This window comes from Thalassophryne amazonica, chromosome 7, assembly GCF_902500255.1.
Source record: "Thalassophryne amazonica chromosome 7, fThaAma1.1, whole genome shotgun sequence".
In the NCBI taxonomy this organism is placed as follows: Eukaryota; Metazoa; Chordata; class Actinopteri; order Batrachoidiformes; family Batrachoididae; genus Thalassophryne; species Thalassophryne amazonica.
In genome coordinates, this window is record NC_047109.1 from 71,771,237 (window position 1) to 71,786,558 (window position 15,322).

The 15,322-nt window shown below is 42.3% G+C and overlaps 1 protein-coding gene and 1 long non-coding RNA gene across 5 annotated transcripts in view; both read right to left on the reverse strand.

Moving 5' to 3' along the window:
* grik5 (glutamate receptor, ionotropic, kainate 5) overlaps positions 1-9,347 on the reverse strand; it is a 352,876-nt gene extending 343,529 nt beyond the window's left edge. For all 4 annotated transcript variants that reach the window (XM_034174412.1, XM_034174411.1, XM_034174414.1 and 1 more), the window contains exon 1: positions 8,381-9,347. The gene's annotated coding sequence lies outside the window, so the exon portion shown is untranslated. The remainder of the gene's footprint in view (positions 1-8,380) is intronic.
* A 436-nt stretch (positions 9,348-9,783) lies between these two features.
* On the reverse strand, positions 9,784-14,321 carry LOC117513313. The gene is made up of 3 exons (XR_004561557.1): positions 14,195-14,321; positions 13,731-14,154; positions 9,784-10,186 (listed from the first exon to the last, which is right to left on the reverse strand). It is a non-coding gene; the product is annotated as an uncharacterized LOC117513313 (long non-coding RNA).
* Positions 14,322-15,322: the final 1,001 nt, after the last annotated feature.

Consider the following 15,322-nt stretch of genomic DNA (forward strand, 5'->3'; position numbering starts at 1 on the left):
ATCGCCTTATTTAGTAATCTTAACATTGTGAGACTGTCCATGAGTGTGAACAAGGCAAGGCCTCGCTAAGTCCATCAGAGCGCTCCCATGGAGCAGAGGTCTTTTCCTGCTCTGTGTTCTCGCCAGACCCTCTCTCTCTCTCTCACACACACACATCTTACTCTGTGTTGCTTTCTGTCTCACATTTTTTGGGTCTCATCATTCCTCTCTGAGAGAAAAACATTCCAGAGATAGAACAAGATCACTCTGTCACCCACCCTTCCAATCTTTCCATCCTTATAAGCTGGGAGTGTGTGTAATGGCGTTATTCACAGTTCATTGGTCCGTTTGAAGGGACTATCTTGATTGAGCGTCTCCCAGTGCAAGACCTGTGACTGCGGGAGTGTATAATACTGTGCATGCGTCCGCAGAGATAGATGGGCTTAGTAATATGCAGAACATTGCAGAAGCTTTGTAAGGGGCCCCATTTATGTTCAACATTAAATAAGGATATGAAAGGAGCCTTTTGTCTGCATTTGTTTTATTTGCATATAGTTCAATGGAGAAATGACCCGAGGCAAAAAGACACTTAACAATATTTGGTGAAATAAAGATCATTTTAAAAAGAGTTCTCTGTCCACTTGTCATGAAGTATTTAATGGCCTCACAGACCACATTTGTCTACACTGCTGCCTTCATGTTTGTCTTTTCTGCAGAAGATGTTTCACGCAGTGTGTGAATCAGAAACTTTCCAGATTTGGACCGTGACCATATCAAATGTCTGTTAATACAGAATTCTGAAAGTGCACAAGGACTTTGTCTGGAAGCAAAAATATTGTTTACATTTCCAAAGTTTGCATGAATTTTAGAAAAATTAAACCCTAACACAAAACCAAAAGGAACCATTCCCAAACATAACACTGAGGCCCACTTTGAAATCTCAAAATCATCTGGGAATCACCCAAAATTACAAATTTAATCCACACCAAAATAATATTAAGTATATATGTTACCAGGTGAAAAAATCGGTACCTGTGGAAAATGTACATTGTTAAAACCTATGATTAATTTCACCATTGGACTGATGTAATACCTGCTGCTGCCACTATGGCGCTGTGTCCCCATGCGTGAGTGAAATGCACTTTTTACTCAGGAAAGAAGCACCAGAGTGTTTCATTTGAGAAACACTTGCCAGGAAAGGACATTTATAGTGGAGATTGATGAATAAAACACTGTTTTAGACTTAGACCGGAGCGCCCGCTCGAACTGTTTAGTTACAACTGATCCGAATATTCAGTTATTCTGTATGTAATTCAGTGGAGGATGTTAACTAAAATCTATTGTGTTTCTTGTTTGTCCTTACAGAGGTGCCACTGCCATTTATTTATCAGTTGTTTATTGTGTGTCTTTTTGTCTTCATTATCATCCATGTGCTATTTTTATCAGAGCTTTATGAGTGACACTGCAATAATGCATGAGACAGTTGTTTCACTGTTGAAAATCGTTACTGATTTTAAGAAAAAGCCTGTTCAAAGAGTAAAAAGTAAACGGTTGTTCTGATGCATTCAGAAACAGAATGGAGAAATTAAATTTGAGAAATAAACACACACACATACATATATACACACACTCATATATATATATATATATATATATATATATATATATATATATATATATATATATATATATATATATATATATATATACAGGAGGTCTGTTAGAAAAGTATCCGACCTTTTTATTTTTTTCAAAAACCATATGGATTTGAATCAGGTGTGATTGCATCAGCCAAGCTTGAACCTTCATGTGCGAGTTTTTTCAAGCCTGTCGGTTGCGTCATTCGCCTCTGAGCAGGCTTTGTGTGAGCAGTGGTCCACCCCTCTCGTCGGATTTTTATTGCGAATAAATGTCTGAACGATTTGGAGCTTTGCTGCATCAATTTTTTCCAGAAACTGTGAGAGACCTCCAGGTGGTAACCATTCGGAAAATTCAAATGGCTTTGAGGGACGATTTTTATGGGGATTACACAGATTAAGGAGTGCTCCAGCCGGTTTAAAGACCACCCACAGCTGCTGAGAGCGCGCCGCGCTCCGAGCACCGATCAACAGGCTCAAACCCCGCTGAAACAACCAGATCATTTCCAACGTGAAGGCTTTGTTGATCCGGGACGTCGTCTGACTTACACAAAAATGGCAGGAGATGTGGACATCAGTACTTTTTCGGCACATTCCACTGTTACAGGAGTTTTTTTCATGGAAAGAAAAGCGGACGGATGCGCCACCGTGCTGCTCATAGCGCGGCACAAAACCACCTCCGTGGTGGTCTCACAGGACGGCTTTGAGATGGCTTTCAGATGGCTGTCGGTGGGTTTTCAGTCGTGTGACTAACCGAGAAATTGTGGATGAGCCTGGACATGCCAGAACATGTCCTGTGAGGCTTCATCACGGCGTTGCTTTGCACCATGCGGCTCCACTGCGATGCGTGGAATTCCTCCGCACGTCTGTCTCAATGTGCCGAAAAAGTGCTGATGTCCACGTCTTCCGCAATTCCTGTGCTAGTCAGAGGACGTCCCAAATAAAACACAGCGTCCAGTTTGGAAATGAATGGCACATTCCACTGTTACAGGAGTTTTTGTCATGGAAAGAGGAGTGGAGGAATTCTGCGCATCGCGGTGGAGCCGCATGCCGCAAAGCAAAGCCTTGATGAAGCCTCACAGGACATGTTCTGGCATGTCCAGGCTCATCCACAATTTCTCGGTTAATCACACGACTGAAAACCCACCGACAGCCGTCTGAAAGCCACCTCAAAGCCGTCCTGTGAGACCAACACAGATGTGGTTTTGTGCCGCGCCATGAGCAGCACGGTGGCGCATCTGTCCGCTTTTCTTTCCATGAAAAAAACTCCTGTAATAGTGGAATGTGCCGAAAAAGTACTGATGTCAACGTCTCCTGCTATTTTTGTGCAAGTCAGACGACGTCCCGGATCAAAAAAGCCTTCACGTTGGAAATGATCTGGTTGTTTCAGCAGGGTTTCAGCCTGTCGATCGGCGCTCGGAGCGCGGCACGCTCTCAGCAGCTGTGGGCGGTCTTTAAACCGGCTGGAGCACTCCTTAATCTGTGTAATCCCCATAAAATCGTCCCTCAAAGCCATTTCAATTTTCCGAATGGTTACCACCTGGAGATCTCTCACAGTTTCTGGAAAAAATTGATGCAGCAAAGCTCCAAATCGTTCAGACATTTATTCGCAATAAAAATCCGACGAGAGGGGTGGACCACTGCTCACACAAAGCCTGCTCACAGGCGAGTGACGCAACCGACGGGCGTGAGAAAACTCACGCATGCGCACGAAGGTTCAAGCTTGGCTGATGCAATCACACGTGATTCAAATCCATATGGTTTTTGAAAAAAATAAAAAGGTCGGATACTTTTCTAACAGACCTCGTATATATACACACATATACACCCCTGGCAAAAATTATGGAATCACCAGTCTCGAAGGATGTACATTCAGTTGTTTAATTTTGTAGAAAAAAAGCAGATCACAGACATGACACAAAACTAAAGTCATTTCAAATGGCAACGTTCTGGCTTTAAGAAACACTATAAGAAATCAAGAAAAAAAATGTGGCAGTCAGTAACGGTTACTTTTTTAGACCAAGCAGAGGGAAAAAAAATATGGACTCACTCAATTCTGAGGAATAAATTATGGAATCACCCTGTAAATTTTCCTTGCAAAAAGACACATAGGGTCAATGTCATGGCCTGCAAATAGTCCGGATCTTAATCCAATTGAAAATCTTTGGTGGAAGTTGAAGAAAATGGTCAATGACAAGGCTCCAACCTGCAAAGCTGATCTGGCAACAACAATCAGAGAAAGTTGGAGCCAGCTTGATGAAGAGTACTGTTTGTCACTCATTACGTCCATGCCTCAGAGACTGCAAGCTGTTATAAAAGCCAGAGGTGATGCAACAAAATACTAGTGATGTGTTGGAGCGTTCTTTTGTTTTTCATGATTCCATAATTTTTTCCTCAGAATTGAGTGATTCCATATTTTTTTCCCCTCTGCTTGGTCTAAAAAAGTAACCGTTACTGCCTGCCACAATTTTTTTTCCCGATTTCTTATAGTGTTTCTTAAAGCCAGAAAGTTGCCATTTGAAATGACTTTAGTTTTGTGTCATGTCTGTGATCTGCTTTTTTTCTACAAAATTAAACAACTGAATGAACATCCTCCGAGGCCGGTGATTCCATAATTTTTGCCAAGGGTTGTACATACACACACACATACACACACACAGGATTAAACTCACTTACTCATCTTCAACCACTTAGCCGGGATCAGGTTGCAGGTACAGCATTAAACTCGGTCAGATAATAATAGTCTACAATACCACTTATTAGGATTACTATGTAATTTTAACTATTACAAATCTGAAAATTATTAGACTCTATCGGCTTTGCTCAAAAAGTAAATGAGTCCACCCACCACTTTAATCATATTTTAGATCTTGTTCTGACTTATGGTATGGAAATAGAAGACTTAACAGTATTCCCTGAAAACTCCCTTTTGTCTGATCATTTTTTAATAACATTTACATTTACCCTGATGGACTACCCTGCAGTGGGGAATAAGTTTCATTACACTAGAAGTCTTTCAGAAAGTGCTGTAACTAGGTTTAAGGATATGATTCCTTCTTTATGTTCTCTAATGTCATATACCAACACAGAGCAGAGTAGCTACCTAAACTCTGTAAGGGAGTTAGAGTATCTTGTCAATAGTTTTACATCCTCATTGAAGACAACTTTGGATGCTGTAGCTCCTCTGAAAAAGAGAGCTTTAAATCAGAAGTGTCTGACTCCGTGGTATAACTCACAAACTCGTAGCTTAAAGCAGATAACCCGTAAGTTGGAGAGGAAATGGCGTCTCACTAATTTAGAAGATCTTCACTTAGCCTGGAAAAAGAATTTGTTGCTCTATAAGAAAGCCCTTCGTGAAGCTAGGACATCTTTCTACTCATCACTAATTGAAGAAAATAAGAACAACCCCAGGTTTCTTTTCAGCACTGTAGCCAGGCTGACAAAGAGTCAGAGCTCTATTGAGCTGAGTATTCCATTAACTTTAACTAGTAATGACTTCATGACTTTCTTTGCTAACAAAATTTTGACTATTAGAGAAAAAATTACTCATAACCATCCCAAAGATGTATCGTTATCTTTGGCTGCTTTCAGTGATGCCGGTATTTGGTTAGACTCTTTCTCTCCGATTGTTCTGTCTGAGTTATTTTCATTAGTTACTTCATCCAAACCATCAACATGCTTATTAGACCCCATTCCTGCCAGGCTGCTCAAGGAAGTCCTACCATTATTTAATGCTTCAATCTTAAATATGATCAATCTATCTTTGTTAGTTGGTTATGTACCACAGGCCTTTAAGGTGGCAGTAATTAAACCATTACTTAAAAAGCCATCACTTGACCCAGCTATCTTAGCTAATTATAGGCCAATCTCCAACCTTCCTTTTCTCTCAAAGATTCTTGAGAGGGTAGTTGTAAAACAGCTAACTGATCACCTGCAGAGGAATGGTCTATTTGAAGAGTTTCAGTCAGGTTTTAGAATTCATCATAGTACAGAAACAGCATTAGTGAAGGTTACAAATGATCTTCTTATGGCTTCGGACAGTGGACTTATCTCTGTGCTTGTTCTGTTGGACCTCAGTGCTGCTTTTGATACTGTTGACCATAAAATTTTATTACAGAGATTAGAGCATGTCATAGGTATTAAAGGCATTGCGCTGCGGTGGTTTGAATCATATTTGTCTAATAGATTACAGTTTGTTCATGTAAATGGGGAATCTTCTTCACAGACTAAAGTTAATTATGGAGTTCCACAAGGTTCTGTGCTAGGACCAATTTTATTCACTTTATACATGCTTCCCTTGGGCAGTATTATTAGACGGTATTGCTTAAATTTTCATTGTTACGCAGATGATACCCAGCTTTATCTATCCATGAAGCCAGAGGATACGCACCAATTAGCTAAACTGCAGGATTGTCTTACAGACATAAAGACATGGATGACCTCTAATTTCCTGCTTTTAAACTCAGATAAAACTGAAGTTATTGTACTTGGCCCCACAAATCTTAGAAGCATGGTGTCTAACCAGATCGTTACTCTGGATGGCATTTCCCTGATCTCTAGTAATACTGTGAGAAATCTTGGAGTTATTTTTGATCAGGATATGTCATTCAAAGCGCATATTAAACAAATATGTAGGACTGCCTTTTTGCATTTACGCAATATCTCTAAAATCAGAAAGGTCTTGTCTCAGAGTGATGCTGAAAAACTAATTCATGCATTTATTTCCTCTAGGCTGGACTATTGTAATTCATTATTATCAGGTTGTCCTAAAAGTTCCCTAAAAAGCCTTCAGTTGGTTCAGAATGCTGCAGCTAGAGTACTGACGGGGACTAGCAGGAGAGAGCATATCTCACCCGTGTTGGCCTCCCTTCATTGGCTTCCTGTTAATGCTAGAATAGAATTTAAAATTCTTCTTCTTACTTATAAGGTTTTGAATAATCAGGTCCCATCTTATCTTAGGGACCTCGTAGTACCATATTACCCCATTAGAGCGCTTCGCTCTCAGACTGCGGGCTTACTTATAGTTCCTAGGGTTTGTAAGAGTAGAATGGGAGGCAGAGCCTTCAGCTTTCAGGCTCCTCTCCTGTGGAACCAGCTCCCAATTCAGATCAGGGAGACAGATACCCTCTCTACTTTTAAGATTAGGCTTAAAACTTTCCTTTTCGCTAAGGCTTATAGTTAGGGCTGGATCGGGTGACCCTGGACCATCCCTTGGTTATGTTGCTTTAGACGTAGACTGTGTTTCATAATTATTGTATGGCCTTGCCTTGCAATGTGGAGCGCCTTGGGGCAACTGTTTGTTGTGATTTGGCGCTATACAAGAAAAAAGTTGATTGATTGATTGATTGATTGATTGATTGAAAATCAAATTTTGTTATTATTATTATTGATTTTCATGTATGGAGGATGGCTGAGCCCCCAACACAGAGATCATACATGAAAATGCAAAAATACAGGCTTTAATGACTCAGGAGGCAAAGGTCAAAGGTCGATATGATAATGAATCAGTCCAAAACTGGCACAGTGTCCAAGAGGGATTGGCAGGAGAAAAGTCAGGATTTCACACAAAGTCCAAAAACATGAGAAGCAATCAATAGGTAAAAGTGTCCAAAACATCAAGCAAAATCAAAAACTCTCACTGAGAAACAAGGGTCAAGCAACAAGAAGTCACACCCAGGAAACCACTCGAAACAACAGCAAGAAGCGGGCTGCCCACCAAAGAGCACAACATTCAGGCCACACACAAGGAACCAGAGGTATAAATACACACTAAAGGCAATCACACAAATGGGAGACAGGTGAAGGTAAACACTAATTGAAAACAGCTGAAGAGACACAGGAAGAAAGTTCACCAAAACACACAAGGAAACTGTGACCACCAAAATAAAACAGGAAGAAAAACAGTGGCAACAGAGAACCAAAGCAAACCAACAACAAACCAACCAGAGCAACCAAAGCAAACCAACAAAGAAGCAAACCCAGGAACGGCCACAACAGGGAGCCAGAGGACAAGGACAAACACAGATGGGCATCATAGCAATTGTGACTTCTTCCGCTGTCACCATTTTTGATATTGATGTATTGCTTAATATCCATACTAATGTAAAGTACATATGGAATTATGTGGGCAGTGCTGGTTACATCATTTGTAATGCACAGATAGACTTGCATACACATAAAAGCGCCTTAAGCCTATTGTTTAATCCAAGGCAACATATACAGAGATAAATAATAATAAGATGAAATGATATGCAGATGGGTGTAACACTCGGGGCATTTGACATGAAATAGAGGCAACAAAATCTATGTTGGGAATCAGTCATTCCTATTAGCTGGTTCAGCCTCGTTGATTTTTGCCAGACAATCCATAAAGCAAGTACACTGACAAAGAACAAAAAAAAAAACTGCTCAGAGAAACAAAAACAGCCACACTAATTAGGTCAAATTAACCTTAGGACCAATATGTAAGGCGTGCACAACCCCCCCAGAGAAGGGCAACTCCTTCCCCTCTTTCTAGCGACATTCTGATGGTGTTGTAAGCTCAGCTGTAAGATCTAAATGTCTTTCTTTGGGCAAACACACACACAGACAGACAGACATTCAGACTGTCTGGAGATGAAGCAGCATAAGAATACAAACCCCCTGTAGGGGCATCATAAAAGCCACCAATTGCTGGAACACACACAAGCTGAACACATGCTAATGACACATTACATGTCACCATGCCCACACACAAACACACAGAGTAATGAAGTCCTACTTACAGAATGAATCAGGCAGTATCAGAAGCTCTGCGGCGTGTCATGTAGTAGTGAGTCAACATGGGCATTGAGATCAGAGACCAGAGGGTTTAGACGGGGGAGAGGCCTTGGGGGAGTCAGAGCGTCATTAAAGGTGAGGACAAACAGACGGCATGTGGAGGATCCGGTGTCTACACTCACATACACAAAATAATCCTTTAAAAGGAGGCAAGAAAAATCAAGTATTGACAAAAGAGGCTCAATACTCTGTGCAAAGAAAATGAGGGATTGATTGGACGGCTGCTTTCCTCTTTTTATGTCTTACTTTTCAAAAAAAGCAGCAGAAATAACACAACTCTGTCTTATTAAAAAAAAGAAGAAGAAAGAGTTGAAAAAAATGAGTGAATCAGAAACAGGCTCCTCCTTCCTTCCTTATTTCTTTTCCTCTACAGGCTTCCTCTTGTTTTCCTCGGAACCACACTGGCCCTACAAGGAATGTCAATATAAAATTAAATGAATAAATAAATAAAAGAACGACAACACAACATAAAGGTCTAAATGACAAGCAGATGAAGGGGAGGGTTTCTGACACCTGCTCTCTATCTCTGTTAATCTGCCCCTCCCTCTCCACTTTTTATTGATTGAATTATTTATTTATTTTGCCACAGAAGTGGATGCAGAAGAGAGATTCCCAGACTACAAGCACAGAGATGTTTCTTTGCCTGATTCCCTGTTCTTTTTGCACACTGCACAGACTGGTAACACCCTGCTAAACGTCTGCCCTGCCTTCTGTCTGACACTTGGACTGTGCACCTGTCTGTCTGTCTGTCTGTCTGTCTGACCGGCTTTAGATCTCTCTCTGCCAACCACGGTCCAGGCCGGCACTGGGTCTAACCCTGCACTCCTACTCAAGTGTACCCCCTTGTGCAAATCCACACTCCTCCCTGTCCATTGTGTTAACTACCCGCCAACCTGGCGCAGATAAATGAGAACGAGACTACAAGAGGATTTTTAACAATCCTAGTTAATTCTGCTTTTCTTCTTCTGTCGTCTCGTCTCCTTTCTCTACCTGCTTCCTTCTATTTTCTGCTGCATTACTTCCTTCTTCTTTTTTCCCCTTTTTTGCCGATTTCTTCTCGGTGCCAGTTGTCTCACTTATCTATTCTGGACAGTCTGTCCGTCCTCTCTCCCAGTCACTGACAGCGGATGAAGAAGAATGGATGTGCTTCATAATATTTCTCTGCAACGTGCACGAAGACAGTGGAAAAGAACGGAAGGAAAGTGGGATAAAGGAAGGATTGTGAGAGTGCTCCTTCAAAAAAAAAAAACAGAAGTGTTCCAAACCCTCAACAAATCAGAACAGTGAGCGTCTCCAGGGCAAATTTTCAATTACTCGCTTTTGCCCACAAGTCAATCTGGAAAAGTGGCCCAGGTCTGAAGTGTGCACAAAAATGTCGTAATCTCAGGAGGATAACTGGTCGATAAATCCGGACATGTCCAAAAGCTCCATACCACTGCTCAAGCATCACTTTTGACTATTTAATTTCTGACAAAGTCCAAGAACCTCAGTCAAATGATCTAAAGCGGGGTTGTGTTGTTGTAATTGGACTCCTCTGAGGCTTGTTGCCTGCTACGTTTATGTATTTCCTCTTTTTGGAGACCCGCTGTGAATTGTCCAGCCTCAACTCTGCTGACTGGCCCCGTGCTGGGGCGGTTCTCGCCAACGGCTGGATGAGGTGACGGTTCTCAGGTGTGGAGCGCTTGTTGCTGGAGGGTGTCTGTTAGTGTCCATTTTGTCTATTTGGTGCCCTTTTCTGCAAGGCTGCCCATCTACAACAAGAAAAAGAAGAGAGGAATAGGACACAGAGAGAGAGTGCATTAAAGGTTAGCATGGTGACATTTGTGTCACTCTCCTTTATCACGCACGTCATTCTCCTCCTCGTCACTCCCCGCACTGCATGTTGCCCTGCTGTCTGTGACGTCCTTGTCACTCTTCCTCTGACTTTGCTGCTTGTTTTCTCCTTCCTGCTATATGATCTCTTACTCTCTCTCTCTCTCTCTCTCTCTCTCTCTCTCTCTCTCTCTCTCTCTCGCCCATTAATACCATCTTGAAACATTCTCTTCCACTCCCTATCCAATTTTCTATCTACACCACTCATGCTTCCTTCAGTTCTGAGAGCTTTGTATCAAAATCCAGTTTCCGAGGTGTAACACAACGGGAAGCGTGCACTGACGGGGTGAATGTGCCTGAGGCAGGTGGAGGCCCACAGTCCAGGCTCATAGCGATGGTTCAATACCTTGACAGACACTTAAGGAGCACAAAGGACTCCCTTTGCTTTTTACCTTGATGGCACTTTTATCTAATGCTAAATGGTAAATGGAATCCATTTCTATCATGCTATTGTGACTGAGCAGATGCTAAAAGTCAAAATGACAAGTTACTTGTTTTTTCCCTTATCTGGTATAAAATGTGTAAATCAGTGGTGTCCAAAGTACTGGCCAAGAGGGTGCAGCTTTTCTTTGCAGCCACTGACTCCAGCAGGTGATTTCACTGATGAACTCATCCCATCTGCTCAAAGTGATGTTAATCAGTGAAATCACTTGCTGGAGTCAAGTAGCTGCAAAGAAAACCTGCACCCTCTTGGCCAATATTTTAGACACCACTGGTGTAAGTCTTAATATGCCTTTAAAGCATAGAGCAGGTGGCTCAGTGAGGTAGGATTTGGAGTACCCGTAGATAGACCGGGGCTACCTATCTGTGTCCTTGGACAAAATGCTTCATCTGCATCTTCCCAGTCCACTCAGCCCTACATAAATGAGTGCTAGCCTTGGCTGCAATAATAACCTATGATGAACTGGAGTCCATCCAGTCTCTCATTCACTTTACGCCTTCTGTTCTTAAAACGGCTTTTCTGAAAGGGTGACATGCCAATAACACTCTATACTCATGATAACAGTGCTTAAGCAGCAAAATAAAGAGGACATAGTCCAAGGCCTTCATCTTAAGACAGTAACCCAAATCTCCACACTAAAAGGTAATAAAATGAGGGTGAACGGATTGAAATCTCGTGAACTGATCACCAACTTAATCCAGTCTGCCACCTGCTTCACACTGCCATCTGCTGGCCATGTCTGGGCATGTTGCATGCAATAATCCTGTCATCACATGCATGATGAAAATTAGGAGCGAATATTTGTATATTTAATCGTGTTGGTAGCATGGCCCAAGCAGTGGGTCACCCCTTTGAGTCTGGCCTGCTTGAGGTTTCTTCCTCAAATCATCAGAGGGAGTTTTTCCTTACCACCGTCGCCTGTGTGCTTGCTCTAAGGCTATAGACCTTACTTTTTGAAGCACCTTGAGGCACCTTTGTTGCGATTTGGCGCTATATAAATGAAATAAATTTTAATTGAATAGGAGCAGGTGGGGTTGAGGTTATAAGTATCTTGTTTGTCAGATTCTTTCATTTCCAAATCCTAGAAAATGCTTGTGTGTGATAATTCAAACTCACAAACTCAATTTTAGATTTAGTAGTCAAGTGTAAAGTTGTCAACATTTTCAAACACCACATAAAATTAGTACCTGTGGGAATCATATTTAGATAAAGTTGCAGTTCATTTTCCCTTCCATGACAGCTGCTGTCACATTTGTGTATCACTACCTGACTGACAAATTAACAGTATTTCAGATGAACAGGTATGTTTGCAGGCGACAAGAGGAAAAATAATGTTGGCCTAAGATCACACGTGCAGAGTTTCTATTTTAAAACTCATAAATTCAACCATTCTGCCTTTAATCAAGTAGACTGCATAAAAAGCTACAGGATGCTAAATCTTAGTGGCTCAACAGGTAGTTGTGGCTGTTACTATTCAACAGTTTGTACCTGTTGAATATATGAAAGCCTGATCTCATCAAACACCACGCAGCTTGAATACCTTCTGATTTCCACACAGTATAGAGAAAGTGTGTGTGTGTTCCTTTACGAATTCTGAATTCAGAGCCATAATGTCTGCTCTTATGTGAAAAAGAAATCATTAACTAGGAGGGGTGACGTCTTCCTTCTTCCACAGTCCACTGAGATGATGTCAATATAAAGTGAATCACTGAGGGCTATACAATGTATCACATCTGGTCAATACCCTGGTGAAGATCGATACGATGCTCATATCATACCATATCATATCAAGGACCATTTGATATTAGACTGTGTGTGTGTGTGCTTTGCTCAGGACATCGTGTCCACAAACGCATCCTTGGTAAGATGCATTAGCATGTTTATTGTGTCACGGGTGTGAAAACATGTAGGCGGGTTTGAATTGCTCCACAGAAGGTATGCCAGCAAGGAGTGCAAAAGACACAAGAGCACAGTAACAGTGAGTGCACATGTGTGCGTATGTGTCACAGCTGTGATGCCTGCAGCAATTAAACACATTGATCTGCTGCATAACCCAAACCTGCACGCTGACACATGACACGTTTTCAACATGACTGACACGAACACAGAAATAGGATAGTACCGCTCACGCACATGCACCGCATCCCCATTCGCTGCCTGAGCCAGGAAGAAAGGCTCGACACCTTTGGTGCATCTGAATTCAAAGAGAATAAAGAAAGGAGACCAGGGGAGCACTGGAAAAGGGAAGTGAGTGTGTGTGTGAGTGGAAGTGGGAGAGAGATCAACAAATTGAGGTGAGCCATTCAGATTTCTTCCAAATCCATCAAACCTGACAGGCCTGGTTAGCTCTCCACTGTGGGGGTGGGGGTGCATTGGGAGACACGGGGGATAGAGTGGAAACAGGTGGGGATGGGTGGGGGAGGTTTGAGGGAGTTGTGTGCTGGATAGAGTGAGTGGGTGAGATAACACTGAAGATGTGAGGAAATGAAGAAGGGGGGGAAATCCCATCAGAAGTGCAAACATAACCAAGAAAGCGCAAAGTCACAGCCAGCCGGAGACCAACACAGAAGGTGAAGAAAGCAAAAAGAGAGAGAGAGAGAAAAAAGGGAGAAGGAAAAGGATGGACACTCACCCATTTCAGCGGGGCTCTCCACAGGCGAGTACAATCCCTGCTCTGTGATCCCATCCAGGGGGAAAAGCGCAGAGAGATGCTGGAGCTCCCTCCGCTGAATACCAATGGGACTGCTATTATCAGCTCACGCACACACCGGCACTGACACACACACACACACACACAGAGTCAAGTCTGAGCGAGTTGGATAAATCCAAAAACCCGCTCAGTGATGCTCACGCACATTACAATACAACAGACATCGGAGCCCCAACTGTATTTGCATTGTGTTCTTGCCCTCTGGTGTTCTCCCACTTCATGTTCACACAGACACGCACACGTTCTGACGTTTGCATTTCCAAATACTTACTGTGCATATGCATTCAGTCAAAGCAGGTCCCACAGTCCACTCGATTCTAGCTCACAGCTCCTTGGCATCCAAGGGTGCAGGCAAAGTCCGCTGTTTTCTCTCTCTCTCTCTCTCTCTCTCTCTCTCTCTCTCTCTCTCTCTCTCTCTCTCTCTCTCTCTCTCTCTCCCCGTCCTGTGGCTCCCTCACAGCAGGATATGATGGAGACATTAAAGAACACGAAGCCGCACGCTTTCTTCTCCTTTATTTTCTCCTCGTAGCCGGACTATATCCAGTTTCTCTGTGTCCATTTGTTGATTCAGGTCCAATTCTTCCGCCTGCCCGTGGACCTGACTGGGATTTTGGGACACAGGGAAGGCAAGCTGCATTTACTCCCCCACCTTCCCGTCTGTTTCTCTCTCTCTCTCTCTCTCTCTCTCTCTCTCTCTATCTTCTCTCTCTCTCTCTCTCTCTCTCCTTGTTCAACTGTGCCCGTACACCTCTTTTGCTTTCTCCAATGTAATCAGTTCTCTCTCCCTCTCGTCCTGCATCCTCCTACTCCCCCACTCCTTTACTTTCTATCTCTGCTTTCTCTCTCACCCCTAGGTATTTTTTAAAAGGAGAATATAACATCCCACATCCCTCTCTCTCTCTCTCTCTCTTTCTCTCTCTCTCTCACACACACACACACACACACACACACACACACACACACACACACACACACACACACACACACACACACACACACACACACACACAGAAAGAGTCAGTGTAGAATTTTAAATATGAAAAAATCTGGCCATAAACAAAATGCTCACTGTCAAGAACAGAAAAACAGAGAGAGAGAGAAATCAGTGGGATGTGTTACTTTTCCAGCCAGGGTAATAGTTTGACACGACTACATGACCTGGGTGACAAATACTGTCACAGCACCATGACCCTGACCTCATGCCCTCTGATACACTCAGAAACACAAAAGTAGTGACATTAAAAAAATTAATAAAAACTTTTGTCTGTTTTTTCATGTTGATTTTAGAGTTATGTCTTCCTCTGCAGTCCACCGTCTTTTGGGACACTGGGATGGAGGGATCACTTATAAGTTATAGGTGGACGGTGTCACATTTCTGTCTGTTGAGAATCAGAATCAGAATCGCCTTTATTGTCATTGTAATTTGCACTGCAACGAGATTTGAGTGCAACTCCAAAAAGGTGCTTTCCGTGGTGCGAGTAATTTTTTGCCAAATAAAAGATACTGAAATTTAACAGTAAATTATTCAGAGTATATGTACAACTAATATAAACATTAGGTAAAATAAAATAAAAAATAAAATGTGGACCAATTAAAATGTAAAATAAGAATTATATACAACTGTGGAATCATATTACACAGGAATATTGCACATGGTTTACAGATATTGCACAAGAAACATGAAGAGTGCAGATTAGAGTGATTTGTTTTTGTTCAGAGCGTGATCACTCTGGGGAGAAAGCTGTTCCTGACTCTGTTTGTACTAGTTTGGTTGACCTATACTGTCGGCCAGAGGGTAGTAGGTCAAACAGGTGGTGGGGTGGGATGTGTCTTTGCTGATGCTGGCAGCTCTGCTGAGGCAGC